A 26,930-nucleotide genomic window follows, 5' to 3' on the forward strand; every position below is an offset into this window, starting at 1 on the left:
CAGTCAATCAAGGCACTGTCTGGTACACTCATGATCAGCAAAACAGGACATCCAAAGGTTCTCCAGTGCCACCTGGTCATGGGAATTTCAAAAATCTCATGGTATTTATCTAGCTAGCCATTTTTAAAGGATGAAGTTAGAGGCACTGTGGGTTTCCATTCCTTCAGGAACCATTAAATGGTGAGGAAGCTCATTTCAACAAAAGCTCTGGAGAACTCTCACAAACAAGGCTTCCCAAAGAGTGGCCGAAAGGTCACAGGAAGCCAGGCCCATTGAGGTCTACAAATGTGAGGTCCATGTGTGTTTTGACTCTCAATATGGCTGCCAGGTCTTTAAGAATAAAATCATGTGATATCCGGGCTGAGATTCCCAGTGCTCTGTGGAAAGCCAGCCTGGGCCTAGATCTCAGTTTCCAAGGGCGACTCTCATGCATGGCCTCCTCAAATCCCAACACAATTCACGGCAATACTTCTCTGAGGTCAGTTCCAGAACTCAGTCTCCAAGGGGAATCACACCAGAGTTCAAGCCCAGGTGGACCCACTCATCTCTTCCCACCACCACACCAATGACCACAATTCAAACCAAAACACTGCCACATGGCCCTCATCTTCTTCCACATAGACACTCATCATAACATCTGGCTGGAGGTTTCCATGAGGGGCACAGCCCAAGACAGTGTCCACAATAAGCTCCCTTGCCCCTCATTTGCCTAATGTCAGGGTGGCCTGGACACCCTTCCTGTGAACCTGGAGTGATCCAATAGGCCTGCCGTTAATACTGGCTCCGCTTCTCCAATTGGAGGCCTACTGACTGCCGGGTATAGATTCTTTGTGTGAATTGGAGTCATGAGAAAACCCAAGCACCTATGGGCTAGCCTCTGCAGGGCTTTGAAGAACTCCTTTGACCCGAAGGATCCCTATTCTCACTTGATGGAGGTCAGGAACCTTACAGAGGAATGCGAGAGACATCATCCACAATGACTGCTTTTGTGCCAATTTGGCTTTGGATGCACACATGGGATCTCTCTTTGGATCCCTCAGGTGCTGACAACCTAAGCCACAGCCTCACACAGGGCCAAGAGGCTGATTCAGACACATCCCTTTGCAAAGCCATTAAGCAAAGAGCCACAGGTGATGCCCATGCATTTCCATTTGAAAACTGTTTTCTTCAGGCTTCACAAAGGGGTGCCCTGAGGCAAAGGCCTTCCTGACATTCAGGGCAACACAACAATAGGTAAGCAAAAGGCCCAAAGCAGGGTTTCTCCAGGGAGACTTTACTGGTCACACTGATATCTGAGTTTTCTGAGATGCTCACCATTCCTTCCAGCTCTCCAGTACATGGCCATGTCAGCGAGCTTGGAGGTGGTACATATCTTGGACACAAAACCATGAGCCTATTCTGGAGAGTGGCCAGAATTCAGGAAGAAAACAGGAACTTAGGAAGATAGTAGGTGTTGCCCATCCATAAGGCAAGCCACAGTCCATTCATGAATTGGGCAGGATGAATGCTGGGAAGCTTTCTACTAGACAGGACACATCCATTGATGCATTCTCTTTTCTAATGTCTACAACCAGGGACACAGTGGGATACACAAACATAGAAACACTCGCCTCGTCAAAAGACTTACTAGAAACAGTCCACTCCAAAACAAACAAACCGCCTTTCCTACCTATTCTCAGAACATGAGACAAAACCACAAACTCACACCCACACCCACAAAGGCACCTCCTTCTTCCAAGTTGGTCTGTGACTACCCGGAGTGCCGTCTGACTCGTGGGCCATACTATGTTCCCGCGAAATGGCCTGTCCTGTCCCACATCTGGCCTCCTTGGCCAACTCTGTGAAGTTGTCAGGAGCCAGCGGTGAGCCACTACCTGCTTTCTCAGGAAAGGCCCCTCTGCAGAGCTTTCCTGGCATTTGGCCATCCTCACATCAGTAGGTACCAAGAAAGACTGACTCTGTCCTTGGTAAATCCAAACAAGTGAGCCCACTGGGACTGGGACTGGGACTGGCTCTGGGTGCCTGGCTTCCTGGATCCCAAGTTCAGAGAGTTCCATCACCAAGGAAGTGAGGTGAGGTCACTTCCTTCAGGAACTGAATGAGGTCACTGCCTTGGCAACCACTGTGTCCTAACAGTTGCTTCCAGGGCTCCCATGAGATGGAGGCTGCCCCTCCTTCCTCTGACACTTTCACAAGTTAGAATGGAATATCAACCATAGGCACCAAGGGACAGCTCTCCACACAGGCCTGCTTTGGTCCATCTTGTCTACATTAAGAAGAGAGAGGCTCATTCAGACACATCCCTTCATCCTGACCAGGTGGTTTGCCATGGAAGATGACTTGTGCTCTCTCAGGTCCTTCACAGCGGCCTACATCTTCTCCAGGGATCATTTCTGCATGGACCTTTGAGGTTCTCAGCAGGTGGAAGATCCCCTACATTCCTGTATTGTAAGACCAACTCTGTCCCTGCTCTTCTGTAAAGTTAGATTGAGGGAACAGTGTATGGTTAGGGTTAAGAACCTGTTCGGTTTGGGTTAGGAATCACTCTGCTGGATGATGAATGGTATTGGGAACCTGTGATATTTATAATAATATATAGGTGAAATATATGTATGAAAACAGAAATCCAAGTAAGATTTGAAGGCCAGAAGGGCATTGGGCCCTTGATTGGGTTACTTAGCTTTGAATGACTTTCTGCACAGATGTCTCAGATAAATCGAAATACAATGGCACAGGACCTTGTACCTTGGATGATTGAATGTAGAAGAGAACATCCAGTCAAAAAGGGATAGTAGGTAGGATTAGGAAGATAGTTGGTAGGTTTAGGAAGAAGAGTGAGTATAAAATTTGGACCAAAGTTCTTTAGCAATAGGGTGTCGGTTAGAGAGTGAATGTAAATGTCAGCACATGTTAAGGGTCAGTCACAATGATGAACTGGGGAACATATGTAGGAAAGCAGATATCAATAGAGACATTAGGAAATCAGGCAAAGTATAAAGTGAGTGAGAGGATTAGACATATTCAACAGGGTTGAGGTTGAATATATCATCTTAGGAAGAAACAAATGTGTAGTCACCAATAGGATTGACATTTGAGAGCATTAGGCAACCTGGACAAGGATGTTTTGAGTAATCCATGCTCACTTTCCAATGAGGCTTTGGTACAATCATAAGTGTGACCTTTGCATTTTGTGTCCAGAATATCACTGTGATACAATGTATATGGAGATCAGGTGTCATGAGTATTTCTTCCACCATTTCTGGGAGTAATATGTTGAAGACATATAAATTAGCCTTTGGGGGTACAAATAGGTGTACCCTGGGTCTATGAATATAGAGATAATGCATGAATAGACCCTACTGTGAATAAATATTATAACTGGTTCCAATTTAAATAATGGATTGAATGGATATCTGAAAATATATAGGAAATCTAATATTGATACACAACCATTCATTCCAACCAGTTATACATCTAATGGTGATATTAGGGTGATGGTTTACCATGAAGGGGGTGTGAGTTTGGCTTCAAAAGGGATTATGGAAATGGAAAAGAATGTGTTTGGAAAGAAGTCTCATGAAAAGACCAGTCAAGAAACGTGGAGGAATACATGTGTTCTGAAGCAGGAAGTGATTGAAAGTGAACCAAATGCCTAGAAATTTGTGAACATGAGGATGAAATACATATCCTATGATGTGCATCAACTGAAGAAATAGTAATGTATCAGTGTTGAATAAAAATGAAGGTCAAAATACACATCATGTCCCATAGGAATCTACTGGCATTGATGTTAAACTGGGTCAGTTCCTGTAGAAATATTAGGATCTCTATGCACCATTCTCTGAAGTTAGTTTTCAGCACTAGGAAACAAATATGTATTTCAGGTGGATGAATATTTCTGAGAATAATCTTGTGAAAAGTTGATTATAAATCCACATATATGAACATGGATGAATTTAGGGAGTGTATAATAAGACACATATATTTCATATTTTGAAAAATCTGGAGAGTTTGTGTATATTGTGTGTGTGTGTGTGTGTGTGTGTATATATACACACACACATACACACAGAACACACACACAGACATTAAAAAGTAGAAATATATATGCCAATCGAAATTCATCATGAAATATATATCATCCACAGATCCAAAAATATTTGTGTTACTGAACATGGATTTATGTATCATGGTGTTCAAGTAGGAAGCTCACCGGTAGGTTGAATTTTCAGTTCCAACAGCATTTAGGAGGAGTGATCTCTTCTCACAATTTGTATCTGCCAAGTCAGCCACCTCACAAGAGTGGACGTGGGATAGCAGGTAAGATTCTATATGTGCATGTAAAAATACATGTTGCTGAATAGGCTACAGAGAAAGGGAGACAGAATTTCACACATTTGTTAACTCTCAAAACACATGGAGAACTACTTCTATTAAATTGGACAAGATTTAAAACACCTACCCATTGTAATGCTAAAGGCAAGTCCAACTATACACCATGCCTGCTCTGAACTGCCTGTATTTCTATTGTGTTTGGGTTATTTTTCTCCATCATATTAGTATTCGTAGTCAGAATCTAGTAGGGTATGGGTTAGTGTCAGGGATTCAGTATTTCGAACGGAAAATAGGAAAATGAATCCAATGTGTAGGCAAATATGTGCTACACAAAAACCTTCCCACTCTCATCCAGAACAATGCCTTGACATTACCTTCGCAACAAGTAAGACGCAATTCATGGAGAAGAGTTAGAAAAGCTGTGAATACGTATGTGGAATGGACAATGCTCAGGAGTTCACAACCTTGGAGGTGGTAGAGGAGTTTCCATAAGTAAGGGAGACAGGGTAAACACTCCACAGACATGGAGCTCTGCTGGCCTAAAGACTTTGTGAGAAACTGCCTCTGAGGTGGGGCACTTGAAATATATGTTGTTGTCAGGAGCTTTAGCTTCCTTTGTAGTGAGACCATCAAAGCTGGGTCTGCATCTATGTGACCTGGAGGACATGGTTTCTGATTTTCCAATGAACATGAGGCAGAAGTGCTGAATTCTTTCTTTGCAGGTAAACTGTGGCCACTGGGGTCTAAGTGTCTCCCTGTGTGGACTCTGAAGCCATTTGGTCATCCTCCACTTTTCGTGGTGTTTCTTGCTGCTGCACTGGGAGTTTGGAATTTGCTTCAGGAAATACAAGGAGTTCAACTGGGACACCGTGCTGGAGGGAGTTCTGTCACGTGTGGTGGGTCAAGGTCCTAGGAGAATGCACCAGCCAGGCTTCTATCCCACAGAGCTTGCCCCCTTGACCATAGCAGCCTGATTCTGAACACTGCCCTGAAACCTCTCCATATAACAAGATGCCTTTACATAGAAGGGTCTGCTCACTGCACCATGTCAGTCACAAGCCATTTGGAAGCCAGTGGCAGATCCACATGGCCCCACCACAGATGTTTTATCACACACCTGCACACCACTGCTCTAGGCCCGCTACTCAGCAGGCCCCAACTTACTGGCATCTCTGTTTTACACCATTTTCATGAAACCCAGCCAATCAAGGCACTGTCTGGTACACACATGATCAGCAAAACAGGACATCCAAAGGTTCTCCAGTGCCACCTGGTCATGGGAATTTCAAAAATCTCATGGTATTTATCTAGCTAGCCATTTTTAAAGGATGAAGTTAGAGGCACTGTGGGTTTCCATTCCTTCAGGAACCATTAAATGGTGAGGAAGCTCATTTCAACGAATGCTCTGGAGAACTCTCACAAACAAGGCTTCCCAAAGAGTGGCCAAAAGGTCACAGGAAGCCAGGCCCATTGAGGTCTACAAATATGAGGTCCATGTGTGTTTTGACTCTCAACTATGGCTGCCAGGTCTTTAAGAATAAAATCATGTGATATCCGGGCTGAGATTCCCAGTACTCTGTGGAAAGCCAGCCTGGGCCTACATCTCAGTTTCCAAGGGCGACTCTCATGCATGGCCTCCTCAAATCCCAACACAATTCACGGCAATACTTCTCTGAGGTCAGTTCCAGAACTCGGTCTCCAAGGGGAATCACACCAGAGTTCAAGCCCAGGTGGACCCAGTCATCTCTTCCCACCGCCACACCAATGACCACAATTCAAACCAAAACACTGCCACATGGCCCTCATCTTCTTCCACATAGACACTCATCATAACATCTGGCTGGGCTGGAGGTTTCCATGAGGGGCACAGCCCAAGACAGTGTCCACAATAAGCTCCCTTGCCCCTCATTTGCCTAATGTCAGGGTGGCCTGGACACCCTTCCTGTGAACCTGGAGTGATCCAATAGGCCTGCCGTTAATACTGGCTCTGCTTCTCCAATTGGAGGCCTACTGACTGCCGGGTATAGATTCTTTGTGTGAATTGGAGTCATGAGAAAACCCAAGCACCTATGGGCTAGCCTCTGCAGGGCTTTGAAGAACTCCTTTGACCCGAAGGATCCCTATTCTCACTTGATGGAGGTCAGGAACCTTACAGAGGAATGCGAGAGACATCATCCACAATGACTGCTTTTGTGCCAATTTGGCTTTGGATGCACACATGGGATCTCTCTTTGGATCCGTCAGGTGCTGACAACCTAAGCCACAGCCTCACACAGGGCCAAGAGGCTGATTCAGACACATCCCTTTGCAAAGCCATTAAGCAAAGAGCCACAGGTGATGCCCATGCATTTCCATTTGAAAACTGTTTTCTTCAGGCTTCACAAAGGGGTGCCCTGAGGCAAAGGCCTTCCTGACATTCAGGGCAACAGAACAATAGGTAAGCAAAAGGCCCAAAGCAGGGTTTCTCCAGGGAGACTTTACTGGTCACACTGATATCTGAGTTTTCTGAGATGCTCACCATTCCTTCCAGCTCTCCAGTACATGGCCATGTCACCGAGCTTGGAGGTGGTACATATCTTGGACACAAAACCATGAGCCTATTCTGGAGAGTGGCCAGAATTCAGGAAGAAAACAGGAACTTAGGAAGATAGTAGGTGTTGCCCATCCATAAGGCAAGCCGCAGTCCATTCATGAATTGGGCAGGATGAATGCTGGGAAGCTTTCTACTAGACAGGACACATCCATTGATGCATTCTCTTTTCTAATGTCTACAACCAGGGACACAGTGGGATACACAAACATAGAAACACTCGCCTCGTCAAAAGACTTACTAGAAACAGTCCACTCCAAAACAAACAAACCGCCTTTCCTACCTATTCTCAGAACATGAGACAAAACCACAAACTCACACCCACACCCACAAAGGCACCTCCTTCTTCCAAGTTGGTCTGTGACTACCCGGAGTGCCGTCTGACTCGTGGGCCATACTATGTTCCCGCGAAATGGCCTGTCCTGTCCCACATCTGGCCTCCTTGGCCAACTCTGTGAAGTTGTCAGGAGCCAGCGGTGAGCCACTACCTGCTTTCTCAGGAAAGGCCCCTCTGCAGAGCTTTCCTGGCATTTGGCCATCCTCACATCAGTAGGTACCAAGAAAGACTGACTCTGTCCTTGGTAAATCCAAACAAGTGAGCCCACTGGGACTGGGACTGGGACTGGCTCTGGGTGCCTGGCTTCCTGGATCCCAAGTTCAGAGAGTTCCATCACCAAGGAAGTGAGGTGAGGTCACTTCCTTCAGGAACTGAATGAGGTCACTGCCTTGGCAACCACTGTGTCCTAACAGTTGCTTCCAGGGCTCCCATGAGATGGAGGCTGCCCCTCCTTCCTGTGACACTTTCACAAGTTAGAATGGAATATCAACCATAGGCACCAAGGAACAGCTCTCCACACAGGCCTGCTTTGGTCCATCTTGTCTACATTAAGAAGAGAGAGGCTCATTCAGACACATCCCTTCATCCTGACCAGGTGGTTTGCCATGGAAGATGACTTGTGCTCTCTCAGGTCCTTCACAGCGGCCTACATCTTCTCCAGGGATCATTTCTTCATGGACCTTTGAGGTTCTCAGCAGGTGGAAGATCCCCTACATTCCTGTATTGTAAGACCAACTCTGTCCCTGCTCTTCTGTAAAGTTAGATTGAGGGAACAGTGTATGGTTAGGGTTAAGAACCTGTTCGGTTTGGGTTAGGAATCACTCTGCTGGATGATGAATGGTATTGGGAACCTGTGATATTTATAATAATATATAGGTGAAATATATGTATGAAAACAGAAATCCAAGTAAGATTTGAAGGCCAGAAGGGCATTGGGCCCTTGATTGGGTTACTTAGCTTTGAATGACTTTCTGCACAGATGTCTCAGATAAATCGAAATACAATGGCACAGGACCTTGTACCTTGGATGATTGAATGTAGAAGAGAACATCCAGTCAAAAAGGGATAGTAGGTAGGATTAGGAAGATAGTTGGTAGGTTTAGGAAGAAGAGTGAGTATAAAATTTGGACCAAAGTTCTTTAGCAATAGGGTGTCGGTTAGAGAGTGAATGTAAATGTCAGCACATGTTAAGGGTCAGTCACAATGATGAACTGGGGAACATATGTAGGAAAGCAGATATCAATAGAGACATTAGGAAATCAGGCAAAGTATAAAGTGAGTGAGAGGATTAGACATATTCAACAGGGTTGAGGTTGAATATATCATCTTAGGAAGAAACAAATGTGTAGTCACCAATAGGATTGACATTTGAGAGCATTAGGCAACCTGGACAAGGATGTTTTGAGTAATCCATGCTCACTTTCCAATGAGGCTTTGGTACAATCATAAGTGTGACCTTTGCATTTTGTGTCCAGAATATCACTGTGATACAATGTATATGGAGATCAGGTGTCATGAGTATTTCTTCCACCATTTCTGGGAGTAATATGTTGAAGACATATAAATTAGCCTTTGGGGGTACAAATAGGTGTACCCTGGGTCTATGAATATAGAGATAATGCATGAATAGACCCTACTGTGAATAAATATTATAACTGGTTCCAATTTAAATAATGGATTGAATGGATATCTGAAAATATATAGGAAATCTAATATTGATACACAACCATTCATTCCAACCAGTTATACATCTAATGGTGATATTAGGGTGATGGTTTACCATGAAGGGGGTGTGAGTTTGGCTTCAAAAGGGATTATGGAAATGGAAAAGAATGTGTTTGGAAAGAAGTCTCATGATAAGACCAGTCAAGAAACGTGGAGGAATACATGTGTTCTGAAGCAGGAAGTGATTGAAAGGGAACCAAATGCCTAGAAATTTGTGAACATGAGGATGAAATACATATCCTATGATGTGCATCAACTGAAGAAATAGTAATGTATCAGTGTTGAATAAAAATGAAGGTCAAAATACACATCATGTCCCATAGGAATCTACTGGCATTGATGTTAAACTGGGTCAGTTCCTGTAGAAATATTAGGATCTCTATGCACCATTCTCTGAAGTTAGTTTTCAGCACTAGGAAACAAATATGTATTTCAGGTGGATGAATATTTCTGAGAATAATCTTGTGAAAAGTTGATTATAAATCCACATATATGAACATGGATGAATTTAGGGAGTGTATAATAAGACACATATATTTCATATTTTGAAAAATCTGGAGAGTTTGTGTATATTGTGTGTGTGTGTGTGTGTGTATATATATACACACACACATACACACAGAACACACACACAGACATTAAAAAGTAGAAATATATATGCCAATCGAAATTCATCATGAAATATATATCATCCACAGATCCAAAAATATTTATGTTACTGAACATGGATTTATGTATCATGTTGTTCAAGTAGGAAGCTCACCCGTAGGTTGAATTTTCAGTTCCAACAGCATTTAGGAGGAGTGATCTCTTCTCACAATTTGTATCTGCCAAGTCAGCCACCTCACAAGAGTGGACGTGGGATAGCAGGTAGGATTCTATATGTGCATGTAAAAATACATGTTGCTGAATAGGCTACAGAGAAAGGGAGGCAGAAATTCACACATTTGTTAACTCTCAAAACACATGGAGAACTACTTCTATTAAATTGGACAAGATTTAAAACACCTACCCTTTGTAATGCTAAAGGCAAGTCCAACTATACACCATGCCTGCTCTGAACTGCCTGTATTTCTATTGTGTTTGGGTTATTTTTCTCCATCATATTAGTATTCGTAGTCAGAATCTAGTAGGGTATGGGTTAGTGTCAGGGATTCAGTATTTCGAACGGAAAATAGGAAAATGAATCCAATGTGTAGGCAAATATGTGCTACACAAAAACCTTCCCACTCTCATCCAGAACAATGCCTTGACATTACCTTCGCAACAAGTAAGACGCAATTCATGGAGAAGAGTTAGAAAAGCTGTGAATACGTATGTGGAATGGAAAATGCTCAGGAGTTCACAACCTTGGAGGTGGTAGAGGAGTTTCCATAAGTAAGGGAGACAGGGTAAACACTCCACAAACATGGAGCTCTGCTGGCCTAAAGACTTTGTGAGAAACTGCCTCTGAGGTGGGGCACTTGAAATATATGTTGTTGTCAGGAGCTTTAGCTTCCTTTGTAGTGAGACCATCAAAGCTGGGTCTGCATCTATGTGACCTGGAGGACATGGTTTCTGATTTTCCAATGAACATGAGGCAGAAGTGCTGAATTCTCTCTTTGCAGGTAAACTGTGGCCACTGGGGTCTAAGTGTCTCCCTGTGTGGACTCTGAAGCCATTTGGTCATCCTCCACTTTTCATGGTGTTTCTTGCTGCTGCACTGGGAGTTTGGAATTTGCTTCAGGAAATACAAGGAGTTCAACTGGGACACCGTGCTGGAGGGAGTTCTGTCACGTGTGGTGGGTCAAGGTCCTAGGAGAATGCACCAGCCAGGCTTCTATCCCACAGAGCTTGCCCCCTTGACCATAGCAACCTGATTCTGAACACTGCCCTGAAACCTCTCCATATAACAAGATGCCTTTACATAGAAGGGTCTGCTCACTGCACCATGTCAGTCACAAGCCATTTGGAAGCCAGTGGCAGATCCACATGGCCCCACCACAGATGTTTTATCACACACCTGCACACCACTGCTCTAGGCCCGCTACTCAGCAGGCCCCAACTTACTGGCATCTCTGTTTTACACCATTTTCATGAAACCCAGTCAATCAAGGCACTGTCTGGTACACTCACGATCAGCAAAACAGGACATCCAAAGGTTCTCCAGTGCCACCTGGTCATGGGAATTTCAAAAATCTCATGGTATTTATCTAGCTAGCCATTTTTAAAGGATGAAGTTAGAGGCACTGTGGGTTTCCATTCCTTCAGGAACCATTAAATGGTGAGGAAGCTCATTTCAACAAAAGCTCTGGAGAACTCTCACAAACAAGGCTTCCCAAAGAGTGGCCGAAAGGTCACAGGAAGCCAGGCCCATTGAGGTCTACAAATGTGAGGTCCATGTGTGTTTTGACTCTCAATATGGCTGCCAGGTCTTTAAGAATAAAATCATGTGATATCCGGGCTGAGATTCCCAGTGCTCTGTGGAAAGCCAGCCTGGGCCTACATCTCAGTTTCCAAGGGCGACTCTCATGCATGGCCTCCTCAAATCCCAACACAATTCACGGCAATACTTCTCTGAGGTCAGTTCCAGAACTCAGTCTCCAAGGGGAATCACACCAGAGTTCAAGCCCAGGTGGACCCACTCATCTCTTCCCAACACCACACCAATGACCACAATTCAAACCAAAACACTGCCACATGGCCCTCATCTTCTTCCACATAGACACTCATCATAACATCTGGCTGGAGGTTTCCATGAGGGGCACAGCCCAAGACAGTGTCCACAATAAGCTCCCTTGCCCCTCATTTGCCTAATGTCAGGGTGGCCTGGACACCCTTCCTGTGAACCTGGAGTGATCCAATAGGCCTGCCGTTAATACTGGCTCCGCTTCTCCAATTGGAGGCCTACTGACTGCCGGGTATAGATTCTTTGTGTGAATTGGAGTCATGAGAAAACCCAAGCACCTATGGGCTAGCCTCTGCAGGGCTTTGAAGAACTCCTTTGACCCGAAGGATCCCTATTCTCACTTGATGGAGGTCAGGAACCTTACAGAGGAATGCGAGAGACATCATCCACAATGACTGCTTTTGTGCCAATTTGGCTTTGGATGCACACATGGGATCTCTCTTTGGATCCCTCAGGTGCTGACAACCTAAGCCACAGCCTCACACAGGGCCAAGAGGCTGATTCAGACACATCCCTTTGCAAAGCCATTAAGCAAAGAGCCACAGGTGATGCCCATGCATTTCCATTTGAAAACTGTTTTCTTCAGGCTTCACAAAGGGGTGCCCTGAGGCAAAGGCCTTCCTGACATTCAGGGCAACAGAACAATAGGTAAGCAAAAGGCCCAAAGCAGGGTTTCTCCAGGGAGACTTTACTGGTCACACTGATATCTGAGTTTTCTGAGATGCTCACCATTCCTTCCAGCTCTCCAGTACATGGCCATGTCAGCGAGCTTGGAGGTGGTACATATCTTGGACACAAAACCATGAGCCTATTCTGGAGAGTGGCCAGAATTCAGGAAGAAAACAGGAACTTAGGAAGTTAGTAGGTGTTGCCCATCCATAAGGCAAGCCGCAGTCCATTCATGAATTGGGCAGGATGAATGCTGGGAAGCTTTCTACTAGACAGGACACATCCATTGATGCATTCTCTTTTCTAATGTCTACAACCAGGGACACAGTGGGATACACAAACATAGAAACACTCGCCTCGTCAAAAGACTTACTAGAAACAGTCCACTCCAAAACAAACAAACCGCCTTTCCTACCTATTCTCAGAACATGAGACAAAACCACAAACTCACACCCACACCCACAAAGGCACCTCCTTCTTCCAAGTTGGTCTGTGACTACCCGGAGTGCCGTCTGACTCGTGGGCCATACTATGTTCCCGCGAAATGGCCTGTCCTGTCCCACATCTGGCCTCCTTGGCCAACTCTGTGAAGTTGTCAGGAGCCAGCGGTGAGCCACTACCTGCTTTCTCAGGAAAGGCCCCTCTGCAGAGCTTTCCTGGCATTTGGCCATCCTCACATCAGTAGGTACCAAGAAAGACTGACTCTGTCCTTGGTAAATCCAAACAAGTGAGCCCACTGGGACTGGGACTGGGACTGGCTCTGGGTGCCTGGCTTCCTGGATCCCAAGTTCAGAGAGTTCCATCACCAAGGAAGTGAGGTGAGGTCACTTCCTTCAGGAACTGAATGAGGTCACTGCCTTGGCAACCACTGTGTCCTAACAGTTGCTTCCAGGGCTCCCATGAGATGGAGGCTGCCCCTCCTTCCTCTGACACTTTCACAAGTTAGAATGGAATATCAACCATAGGCACCAAGGGACAGCTCTCCACACAGGCCTGCTTTGGTCCATCTTGTCTACATTAAGAAGAGAGAGGCTCATTCAGACACATCCCTTCATCCTGACCAGGTGGTTTGCCATGGAAGATGACTTGTGCTCTCTCAGGTCCTTCACAGCGGCCTACATCTTCTCCAGGGATCATTTCTGCATGGACCTTTGAGGTTCTCAGCAGGTGGAAGATCCCCTACATTCCTGTATTGTAAGACCAACTCTGTCCCTGCTCTTCTGTAAAGTTAGATTGAGGGAACAGTGTATGGTTAGGGTTAAGAACCTGTTCGGTTTGGGTTAGGAATCACTCTGCTGGATGATGAATGGTATTGGGAACCTGTGATATTTATAATAATATATAGGTGAAATATATGTATGAAAACAGAAATCCAAGTAAGATTTGAAGGCCAGAAGGGCATTGGGCCCTTGATTGGGTTACTTAGCTTTGAATGACTTTCTGCACAGATGTCTCAGATAAATCGAAATACAATGGCACAGGACCTTGTACCTTGGATGATTGAATGTAGAAGAGAACATCCAGTCAAAAAGGGATAGTAGGTAGGATTAGGAAGATAGTTGGTAGGTTTAGGAAGAAGAGTGAGTATAAAATTTGGACCAAAGTTCTTTAGCAATAGGGTGTCGGTTAGAGAGTGAATGTAAATGTCAGCACATGTTAAGGGTCAGTCACAATGATGAACTGGGGAACATATGTAGGAAAGCAGATATCAATAGAGACATTAGGAAATCAGGCAAAGTATAAAGTGAGTGAGAGGATTAGACATATTCAACAGGGTTGAGGTTGAATATATCATCTTAGGAAGAAACAAATGTGTAGTCACCAATAGGATTGACATTTGAGAGCATTAGGCAACCTGGACAAGGATGTTTTGAGTAATCCATGCTCACTTTCCAATGAGGCTTTGGTACAATCATAAGTGTGACCTTTGCATTTTGTGTCCAGAATATCACTGTGATACAATGTATATGGAGATCAGGTGTCATGAGTATTTCTTCCACCATTTCTGGGAGTAATATGTTGAAGACATATAAATTAGCCTTTGGGGGTACAAATAGGTGTACCCTGGGTCTATGAATATAGAGATAATGCATGAATAGACCCTACTGTGAATAAATATTATAACTGGTTCCAATTTAAATAATGGATTGAATGGATATCTGAAAATATATAGGAAATCTAATATTGATACACAACCATTCATTCCAACCAGTTATACATCTAATGGTGATATTAGGGTGATGGTTTACCATGAAGGGGGTGTGAGTTTGGCTTCAAAAGGGATTATGGAAATGGAAAAGAATGTGTTTGGAAAGAAGTCTCATGAAAAGACCAGTCAAGAAACGTGGAGGAATACATGTGTTCTGAAGCAGGAAGTGATTGAAAGTGAACCAAATGCCTAGAAATTTGTGAACATGAGGATGAAATACATATCCTATGATGTGCATCAACTGAAGAAATAGTAATGTATCAGTGTTGAATAAAAATGAAGGTCAAAATACACATCATGTCCCATAGGAATCTACTGGCATTGATGTTAAACTGGGTCAGTTCCTGTAGAAATATTAGGATCTCTATGCACCATTCTCTGAAGTTAGTTTTCAGCACTAGGAAACAAATATGTATTTCAGGTGGATGAATATTTCTGAGAATAATCTTGTGAAAAGTTGATTATAAATCCACATATATGAACATGGATGAATTTAGGGAGTGTATAATAAGACACATATATTTCATATTTTGAAAAATCTGGAGAGTTTGTGTATATTGTGTGTGTGTGTGTGTGTGTGTGTATATATACACACACACATACACACAGAACACACACACAGACATTAAAAAGTAGAAATATATATGCCAATCGAAATTCATCATGAAATATATATCATCCACAGATCCAAAAATATTTGTGTTACTGAACATGGATTTATGTATCATGGTGTTCAAGTAGGAAGCTCACCGGTAGGTTGAGTTTTCAGTTCCAACAGCATTTAGGAGGAGTGATCTCTTCTCACAATTTGTATCTGCCAAGTCAGCCACCTCACAAGAGTGGACGTGGGATAGCAGGTAAGATTCTATATGTGCATGTAAAAATACATGTTGCTGAATAGGCTACAGAGAAAGGGAGACAGAATTTCACACATTTGTTAACTCTCAAAACACATGGAGAACTACTTCTATTAAATTGGACAAGATTTAAAACACCTACCCATTGTAATGCTAAAGGCAAGTCCAACTATACACCATGCCTGCTCTGAACTGCCTGTATTTCTATTGTGTTTGGGTTATTTTTCTCCATCATATTAGTATTCGTAGTCAGAATCTAGTAGGGTATGGGTTAGTGTCAGGGATTCAGTATTTCGAACGGAAAATAGGAAAATGAATCCAATGTGTAGGCAAATATGTGCTACACAAAAACCTTCCCACTCTCATCCAGAACAATGCCTTGACATTACCTTCGCAACAAGTAAGACGCAATTCATGGAGAAGAGTTAGAAAAGCTGTGAATACGTATGTGGAATGGACAATGCTCAGGAGTTCACAACCTTGGAGGTGGTAGAGGAGTTTCCATAAGTAAGGGAGACAGGGTAAACACTCCACAGACATGGAGCTCTGCTGGCCTAAAGACTTTGTGAGAAACTGCCTCTGAGGTGGGGCACTTGAAATATATGTTGTTGTCAGGAGCTTTAGCTTCCTTTGTAGTGAGACCATCAAAGCTGGGTCTGCATCTATGTGACCTGGAGGACATGGTTTCTGATTTTCCAATGAACATGAGGCAGAAGTGCTGAATTCTTTCTTTGCAGGTAAACTGTGGCCACTGGGGTCTAAGTGTCTCCCTGTGTGGACTCTGAAGCCATTTGGTCATCCTCCACTTTTCGTGGTGTTTCTTGCTGCTGCACTGGGAGTTTGGAATTTGCTTCAGGAAATACAAGGAGTTCAACTGGGACACCGTGCTGGAGGGAGTTCTGTCACGTGTGGTGGGTCAAGGTCCTAGGAGAATGCACCAGCCAGGCTTCTATCCCACAGAGCTTGCCCCCTTGACCATAGCAGCCTGATTCTGAACACTGCCCTGAAACCTCTCCATATAACAAGATGCCTTTACATAGAAGGGTCTGCTCACTGCACCATGTCAGTCACAAGCCATTTGGAAGCCAGTGGCAGATCCACATGGCCCCACCACAGATGTTTTATCACACACCTGCACACCACTGCTCTAGGCCCGCTACTCAGCAGGCCCCAACTTACTGGCATCTCTGTTTTACACCATTTTCATGAAACCCAGTCAATCAAGGCACTGTCTGGTACACTCATGATCAGCAGAACAGGACATCCAAAGGTTCTCCAGTGCCACCTGGTCATGGGAATTTCAAAAATCTCATGGTATTTATCTAGCTAGCCATTTTTAAAGGATGAAGTTAGAGGCACTGTGGGTTTCCATTCCTTCAGGAACCATTAAATGGTGAGGAAGCTCATTTCAACAAAAGCTCTGGAGAACTCTCACAAACAAGGCTTCCCAAAGAGTGGCCGAAAGGTCACAGGAAGCCAGGCCCATTGAGGTCTACAAATGTGAGGTCCATGTGTGTTTTGACTCTCAACTATGGCTGCCAGGTCTTTAAGAATAAAATCATGTGATATCCGGGCTGAGATTCCCAGTGCTCTGTGGAAAGCCAGCCTGGGCCTACATCTCAGTTTCCAAGGGCGACTCTCATGCATGGCCTCCTCAAATCCCAACACAATTCACGGCAATACTTCTCTGAGGTCAGTTCCAGAACTCAGTCTCCAAGGGGAATCACACCAGAGTTCAAGCCCAGGTGGACCCAGTCATCTCTTCCCACCGCCACACCAATGACCACAATTCAAACCAAAACACTGCCACATGGCCCTCATCTTCTTCCACATAGACACTCATCATAACCTCTGGCTGGGCTGGAGGTTTGCATGAGGGGCACAGCCCAAGACAGTGTCCACAATAAGCTCCCTTGCCCCTCATTTGCCTAATGTCAGGGTGGCCTGGACACCCTTCCTGTGAACCTGGAGTGATCCAATAGGCCTGCCGTTAATACTGGCTCCGCTTCTCCAATTGGAGGCCTACTGACTGCCGGGTATAGATTCTTTGTGTGAATTGGAGTCATGAGAAAACCCAAGCACCTATGGGCTAGCCTCTGCAGGGCTTTGAAGAACTCCTTTGACCCGAAGGATCCCTATTCTCACTTGATGGAGGTCAGGAACCTTACAGAGGAAGGCGAGAGACATCATCCACAATGACTGCTTTTGTGCCAATTTGGCTTTGGATGCACACATGGGATCTCTCTTTGGATCCGTCAGGTGCTGACAACCTAAGCCACAGCCTCACACAGGGCCAAGAGGCTGATTCAGACACATCCCTTTGCAAAGCCATTAAGCAAAGAGCCACAGGTGATGCCCATGCATTTCCATTTGAAAACTGTTTTCTTCAGGCTTCACAAAGGGGTGCCCTGAGGCAAAGGCCTTCCTGACATTCAGGGCAACAGAACAATAGGTAAGCAAAAGGCCCAAAGCAGGGTTTCTCCAGGGAGACTTTACTGGTCACACTGATATCTGAGTTTTCTGAGATGCTCACCATTCCTTCCAGCTCTCCAGTACATGGCCATGTCACCGAGCTTGGAGGTGGTACATATCTTGGACACAAAACCATGAGCCTATTCTGGAGAGTGGCCAGAATTCAGGAAGAAAACAGGAACTTAGGAAGATAGTAGGTGTTGCCCATCCATAAGGCAAGCCGCAGTCCATTCATGAATTGGGCAGGATGAATGCTGGGAAGCTTTCTACTAGACAGGACACATCCATTGATGCATTCTCTTTTCTAATGTCTACAACCAGGGACACAGTGGGATACACAAACATAGAAACACTCGCCTCGTCAAAAGACTTACTAGAAACAGTCCACTCCAAAACAAACAAACCGCCTTTCCTACCTATTCTCAGAACATGAGACAAAACCACAAACTCACACCCACACCCACAAAGGCACCTCCTTCTTCCAAGTTGGTCTGTGACTACCCGGAGTGCCGTCTGACTCGTGGGCCATACTATGTTCCCGCGAAATGGCCTGTCCTGTCCCACATCTGGCCTCCTTGGCCAACTCTGTGAAGTTGTCAGGAGCCAGCGGTGAGCCACTACCTGCTTTCTCAGGAAAGGCCCCTCTGCAGAGCTTTCCTGGCATTTGGCCATCCTCACATCAGTAGGTACCAAGAAAGACTGACTCTGTCCTTGGTAAATCCAAACAAGTGAGCCCACTGGGACTGGGACTGGGACTGGCTCTGGGTGCCTGGCTTCCTGGATCCCAAGTTCAGAGAGTTCCATCACCAAGGAAGTGAGGTGAGGTCACTTCCTTCAGGAACTGAATGAGGTCACTGCCTTGGCAACCACTGTGTCCTAACAGTTGCTTCCAGGGCTCCCATGAGATGGAGGCTGCCCCTCCTTCCTGTGACACTTTCACAAGTTAGAATGGAATATCAACCATAGGCACCAAGGAACAGCTCTCCACACAGGCCTGCTTTGGTCCATCTTGTCTACATTAAGAAGAGAGAGGCTCATTCAGACACATCCCTTCATCCTGACCAGGTGGTTTGCCATGGAAGATGACTTGTGCTCTCTCAGGTCCTTCACAGTGGCCTACATCTTCTCCAGGGATCATTTCTGCATGGACCTTTGAGGTTCTCAGCAGGTGGAAGATCCCCTACATTCCTGTATTGTAAGACCAACTCTGTCCCTGCTCTTCTGTAAAGTTAGATTGAGGGAACAGTGTATGGTTAGGGTTAAGAACCTGTTCGGTTTGGGTTAGGAATCACTCTGCTGGATGATGAATGGTATTGGGAACCTGTGATATTTATAATAATATATAGGTGAAATATATGTATGAAAACAGAAATCCAAGTAAGATTTGAAGGCCAGAAGGGCATTGGGCCCTTGATTGGGTTACTTAGCTTTGAATGACTTTCTGCACAGATGTCTCAGATAAATCGATATACAATGGCACAGGACCTTGTACCTTGGATGATTGAATGTAGAAGAGAACATCCAGTCAAAAAGGGATAGTAGGTAGGATTAGGAAGATAGTTGGTAGGTTTAGGAAGAAGAGTGAGTATAAAATTTGGACCAAAAGTTCTTTAGCAATAGGGTGTCGGTTAGAGAGTGAATGTAAATGTCAGCACATGTTAAGGGTCAGTCACAATGATGAACTGGGGAACATATGTAGGAAAGCAGATATCAATAGAGACATTAGGAAATCAGGCAAAGTATAAAGTGAGTGAGAGGATTAGACATATTCAACAGGGTTGAGGTTGAATATATCATCTTAGGAAGAAACAAATGTGTAGTCACCAATAGGATTGACATTTGAGAGCATTAGGCAACCTGGACAAGGATGTTTTGAGTAATCCATGCTCACTTTCCAATGAGGCTTTGGTACAATCATAAGTGTGACCTTTGCATTTTGTGTCCAGAATATCACTGTGATACAATGTATATGGAGATCAGGTGTCATGAGTATTTCTTCCACCATTTCTGGGAGTAATATGTTGAAGACATATAAATTAGCCTTTGGGGGTACAAATAGGTGTACCCTGGGTCTATGAATATAGAGATAATGCATGAATAGACCCTACTGTGAATAAATATTATAACTGGTTCCAATTTAAATAATGGATTGAATGGATATCTGAAAATATATAGGAAATCTAATATTGATACACAACCATTCATTCCAACCAGTTATACATCTAATGGTGATATTAGGGTGATGGTTTACCATGAAGGGGGTGTGAGTTTGGCTTCAAAAGGGATTATGGAAATGGAAAAGAATGTGTTTGGAAAGAAGTCTCATGATAAGACCAGTCAAGAAACGTGGAGGAATACATGTGTTCTGAAGCAGGAAGTGATTGAAAGTGAACCAAATGCCTAGAAATTTGTGAACATGAGGATGAAATACATATCCTATGATGTGCATCAACTGAAGAAATAGTAATGTATCAGTGTTGAATAAAAATGAAGGTCAAAATACACATCATGTCCCATAGGAATCTACTGGCATTGATGTTAAACTGGGTCAGTTCCTGTAGAAATATTAGGATCTCTATGCACCATTCTCTGAAGTTAGTTTTCAGCACTAGGAAACAAATATGTATTTCAGGTGGATGAATATTTCTGAGAATAATCTTGTGAAAAGTTGATTATAAATCCACATATATGAACATGGATGAATTTAGGGAGTGTATACTAAGACACATATATTTCATATTTTGAAAAATCTGGAGAGTTTGTGTATATTGTGTGTGTGTGTGTGTGTGTATATATATATACACACACACATACACACAGAACACACACACAGACATTAAAAAGTAGAAATATATATGCCAATCGAAATTCATCATGAAATATATATCATCCACAGATCCAAAAATATTTATGTTACTGAACATGGATTTATGTATCATGTTGTTCAAGTAGGAAGCTCACCCGTAGGTTGAATTTTCAGTTCCAACAGCATTTAGGAGGAGTGATCTCTTCTCACAATTTGTATCTGCCAAGTCAGCCACCTCACAAGAGTGGACGTGGGATAGCAGGTAGGATTCTATATGTGCATGTAAAAATACATGTTGCTGAATAGGCTACAGAGAAAGGGAGGCAGAAATTCACACATTTGTTAACTCTCAAAACACATGGAGAACTACTTCTATTAAATTGGACAAGATTTAAAACACCTACCCTTTGTAATGCTAAAGGCAAGTCCAACTATACACCATGCCTGCTCTGAACTGCCTGTATTTCTATTGTGTTTGGGTTATTTTTCTCCATCATATTAGTATTCGTAGTCAGAATCTAGTAGGGTATGGGTTAGTGTCAGGGATTCAGTATTTCGAACGGAAAATAGGAAAATGAATCCAATGTGTAGGCAAATATGTGCTACACAAAAACCTTCCCACTCTCATCCAGAACAATGCCTTGACATTACCTTCGCAACAAGTAAGACGCAATTCATGGAGAAGAGTTAGAAAAGCTGTGAATACGTATGTGGAATGGACAATGCTCAGGAGTTCACAACTTTGGAGGTGGTAGAGGAGTTTCCATAAGTAAGGGAGACAGGGTAAACACTCCACAAACATGGAGCTCTGCTGGCCTAAAGACTTTGTGAGAAACTGCCTCTGAGGTGGGGCACTTGAAATATATGTTGTTGTCAGGAGCTTTAGCTTCCTTTGTAGTGAGACCATCAAAGCTGGGTCTGCATCTATGTGACCTGGAGGACATGGTTTCTGATTTTCCAATGAACATGAGGCAGAAGTGCTGAATTCTCTCTTTGCAGGTAAACTGTGGCCACTGGGGTCTAAGTGTCTCCCTGTGTGGACTCTGAAGCCATTTGGTCATCCTCCACTTTTCGTGGTGTTTCTTGCTGCTGCACTGGGAGTTTGGAATTTGCTTCAGGAAATACAAGGAGTTCAACTGGGACACCGTGCTGGAGGGAGTTCTGTCACGTGTGGTGGGTCAAGGTCCTAGGAGAATGCACCAGCCAGGCTTCTATCCCACAGAGCTTGCCCCCTTGACCATAGCAACCCGATTCTGAACACTGCCCTGAAACCTCTCCATATAACAAGATGCCTTTACATAGAAGGGTCTGCTCACTGCACCATGTCAGTCACAAGCCATTTGGAAGCCAGTGGCAGATCCACATGGCCCCACCACAGATGTTTTATCACACACCTGCACACCACTGCTCTAGGCCCGCTACTCAGCAGGCCCCAACTTACTGGCATCTCTGTTTTACACCATTTTCATGAAACCCAGTCAATCAAGGCACTGTCTGGTACACTCATGATCAGCAGAACAGGACATCCAAAGGTTCTCCAGTGCCACCTGGTCATGGGAATTTCAAAAATCTCATGGTATTTATCTAGCTAGCCATTTTTAAAGGATGAAGTTAGAGGCACTGTGGGTTTCCATTCCTTCAGGAACCATTAAATGGTGAGGAAGCTCATTTCAACGAAAGCTCTGGAGAACTCTCACAAACAAGGCTTCCCAAAGAGTGGCCAAAAGGTCACAGGAAGCCAGGCCCATTGAGGTCTACAAATGTGAGGTCCATGTGTGTTTTGACTCTCAACTATGGCTGCCAGGTCTTTAAGAATAAAATCATGTGATACCCGGGCTGAGATTCCCAGTGCTCTGTGGAAAGCCAGCCTGGGCCTACATCTCAGTTTCCAAGGGCGACTCTCATGCATGGCCTCCTCAAATCCCAACACAATTCACGGCAATACTTCTCTGAGGTCAGTTCCAGAACTCAGTCTCCAAGGGGAATCACACCAGAGTTCAAGCCCAGGTGGACCCAGTCATCTCTTCCCACCGCCACACCAATGACCACAATTCAAACCAAAACACTGCCACATGGCCCTCATCTTCTTCCACATAGACACTCATCATAACCTCTGGCTGGGCTGGAGGTTTCCATGAGGGGCACAGCCCAAGACAGTGTCCACAATAAGCTCCCTTGCCCCTCATTTGCCTAATGTCAGGGTGGCCTGGACACCCTTCCTGTGAACCTGGAGTGATCCAATAGGCCTGCCGTTAATACTGGCTCCGCTTCTCCAATTGGAGGCCTACTGACTGCCGGGTATAGATTCTTTGTGTGAATTGGAGTCATGAGAAAACCCAAGCACCTATGGGCTAGCCTCTGCAGGGCTTTGAAGAACTCCTTTGACCCGAAGGATCCCTATTCTCACTTGATGGAGGTCAGGAACCTTACAGAGGAAGGCGAGAGACATCATCCACAATGACTGCTTTTGTGCCAATTTGGCTTTGGATGCACACATGGGATCTCTCTTTGGATCCGTCAGGTGCTGACAACCTAAGCCACAGCCTCACACAGGGCCAAGAGGCTGATTCAGACACATCCCTTTGCAAAGCCATTAAGCAAAGAGCCACAGGTGATGCCCATGCATTTCCATTTGAAAACTGTTTTCTTCAGGCTTCACAAAGGGGTGCCCTGAGGCAAAGGCCTTCCTGACATTCAGGGCAACAGAACAATAGGTAAGCAAAAGGCCCAAAGCAGGGTTTCTCCAGGGAGACTTTACTGGTCACACTGATATCTGAGTTTTCTGAGATGCTCACCATTCCTTCCAGCTCTCCAGTACATGGCCATGTCACCGAGCTTGGAGGTGGTACATATCTTGGACACAAAACCATGAGCCTATTCTGGAGAGTGGCCAGAATTCAGGAAGAAAACAGGAACTTAGGAAGATAGTAGGTGTTGCCCATCCATAAGGCAAGCCGCAGTCCATTCATGAATTGGGCAGGATGAATGCTGGGAAGCTTTCTACTAGACAGGACACATCCATTGATGCATTCTCTTTTCTAATGTCTACAACCAGGGACACAGTGGGATACACAAACATAGAAACACTCGCCTCGTCAAAAGACTTACTAGAAACAGTCCACTCCAAAACAAACAAACCGCCTTTCCTACCTATTCTCAGAACATGAGACAAAACCACAAACTCACACCCACACCCACAAAGGCACCTCCTTCTTCCAAGTTGGTCTGTGACTACCCGGAGTGCCGTCTGACTCGTGGGCCATACTATGTTCCCGCGAAATGGCCTGTCCTGTCCCACATCTGGCCTCCTTGGCCAACTCTGTGAAGTTGTCAGGAGCCAGCGGTGAGCCACTACCTGCTTTCTCAGGAAAGGCCCCTCTGCAGAGCTTTCCTGGCATTTGGCCATCCTCACATCAGTAGGTACCAAGAAAGACTGACTCTGTCCTTGGTAAATCCAAACAAGTGAGCCCACTGGGACTGGGACTGGGACTGGCTCTGGGTGCCTGGCTTCCTGGATCCCAAGTTCAGAGAGTTCCATCACCAAGGAAGTGAGGTGAGGTCACTTCCTTCAGGAACTGAATGAGGTCACTGCCTTGGCAACCACTGTGTCCTAACAGTTGCTTCCAGGGCTCCCATGAGATGGAGGCTGCCCCTCCTTCCTCTGACACTTTCACAAGTTAGAATGGAATATCAACCATAGGCACCAAGGAACAGCTCTCCACACAGGCCTGCTTTGGTCCATCTTGTCTACATTAAGAAGAGAGAGGCTCATTCAGACACATCCCTTCATCCTGACCAGGTGGTTTGCCATGGAAGATGACTTGTGCTCTCTCAGGTCCTTCACAGCGGCCTACATCTTCTCCAGGGATCATTTCTGCATGGACCTTTGAGGTTCTCAGCAGGTGGAAGATCCCCTACATTCCTGTATTGTAAGACCAACTCTGTCCCTGCTCTTCTGTAAAGTTAGATTGAGGGAACAGTGTATGGTTAGGGTTAAGAACCTGTTCGGTTTGGGTTAGGAATCACTCTGCTGGATGATGAATGGTATTGGGAACCTGTGATATTTATAATAATATATAGGTGAAATATATGTATGAAAACAGAAATCCAAGTAAGATTTGAAGGCCAGAAGGGCATTGGGCCCTTGATTGGGTTACTTAGCTTTGAATGACTTTCTGCACAGATGTCTCAGATAAATCGATATACAATGGCACAGGACCTTGTACCTTGGATGATTGAATGTAGAAGAGAACATCCAGTCAAAAAGGGATAGTAGGTAGGATTAGGAAGATAGTTGGTAGGTTTAGGAAGAAGAGTGAGTATAAAATTTGGACCAAAAGTTCTTTAGCAATAGGGTGTCGGTTAGAGAGTGAATGTAAATGTCAGCACATGTTAAGGGTCAGTCACAATGATGAACTGGGGAACATATGTAGGAAAGCAGATATCAATAGAGACATTAGGAAATCAGGCAAAGTATAAAGTGAGTGAGAGGATTAGACATATTCAACAGGGTTGAGGTTGAATATATCATCTTAGGAAGAAACAAATGTGTAGTCACCAATAGGATTGACATTTGAGAGCATTAGGCAACCTGGACAAGGATGTTTTGAGTAATCCATGCTCACTTTCCAATGAGGCTTTGGTACAATCATAAGTGTGACCTTTGCATTTTGTGTCCAGAATATCACTGTGATACAATGTATATGGAGATCAGGTGTCATGAGTATTTCTTCCACCATTTCTGGGAGTAATATGTTGAAGACATATAAATTAGCCTTTGGGGGTACAAATAGGTGTACCCTGGGTCTATGAATATAGAGATAATGCATGAATAGACCCTACTGTGAATAAATATTATAACTGGTTCCAATTTAAATAATGGATTGAATGGATATCTGAAAATATATAGGAAATCTAATATTGATACACAACCATTCATTCCAACCAGTTATACATCTAATGGTGATATTAGGGTGATGGTTTACCATGAAGGGGGTGTGAGTTTGGCTTCAAAAGGGATTATGGAAATGGAAAAGAATGTGTTTGGAAAGAAGTCTCATGATAAGACCAGTCAAGAAACGTGGAGGAATACATGTGTTCTGAAGCAGGAAGTGATTGAAAGTGAACCAAATGCCTAGAAATTTGTGAACATGAGGATGAAATACATATCCTATGATGTGCATCAACTGAAGAAATAGTAATGTATCAGTGTTGAATAAAAATGAAGGTCAAAATACACATCATGTCCCATAGGAATCTACTGGCATTGATGTTAAACTGGGTCAGTTCCTGTAGAAATATTAGGATCTCTATGCACCATTCTCTGAAGTTAGTTTTCAGCACTAGGAAACAAATATGTATTTCAGGTGGATGAATATTTCTGAGAATAATCTTGTGAAAAGTTGATTATAAATCCACATATATGAACATGGATGAATTTAGGGAGTGTATACTAAGACACATATATTTCATATTTTGAAAAATCTGGAGAGTTTGTGTATATTGTGTGTGTGTGTGTGTGTGTATATATATACACACACACATACACACAGAACACACACACAGACATTAAAAAGTAGAAATATATATGCCAATCGAAATTCATCATGAAATATATATCATCCACAGATCCAAAAATATTTATGTTACTGAACATGGATTTATGTATCATGTTGTTCAAGTAGGAAGCTCACCCGTAGGTTGAATTTTCAGTTCCAACAGCATTTAGGAGGAGTGATCTCTTCTCACAATTTGTATCTGCCAAGTCAGCCACCTCACAAGAGTGGACGTGGGATAGCAGGTAGGATTCTATATGTGCATGTAAAAATACATGTTGCTGAATAGGCTACAGAGAAAGGGAGGCAGAAATTCACACATTTGTTAACTCTCAAAACACATGGAGAACTACTTCTATTAAATTGGACAAGATTTAAAACACCTACCCTTTGTAATGCTAAAGGCAAGTCCAACTATACACCATGCCTGCTCTGAACTGCCTGTATTTCTATTGTGTTTGGGTTATTTTTCTCCATCATATTAGTATTCGTAGTCAGAATCTAGTAGGGTATGGGTTAGTGTCAGGGATTCAGTATTTCGAACGGAAAATAGGAAAATGAATCCAATGTGTAGGCAAATATGTGCTACACAAAAACCTTCCCACTCTCATCCAGAACAATGCCTTGACATTACCTTCGCAACAAGTAAGATGCAATTCATGGAGAAGAGTTAGAAAAGCTGTGAATACGTATGTGGAATGGACAAT

The sequence above is a fragment of the Spermophilus citellus genome, assembly GCF_964194105.1.
Source record: "Spermophilus citellus genome assembly, chromosome: 11".
In the NCBI taxonomy this organism is placed as follows: Eukaryota; Metazoa; Chordata; class Mammalia; order Rodentia; family Sciuridae; genus Spermophilus; species Spermophilus citellus.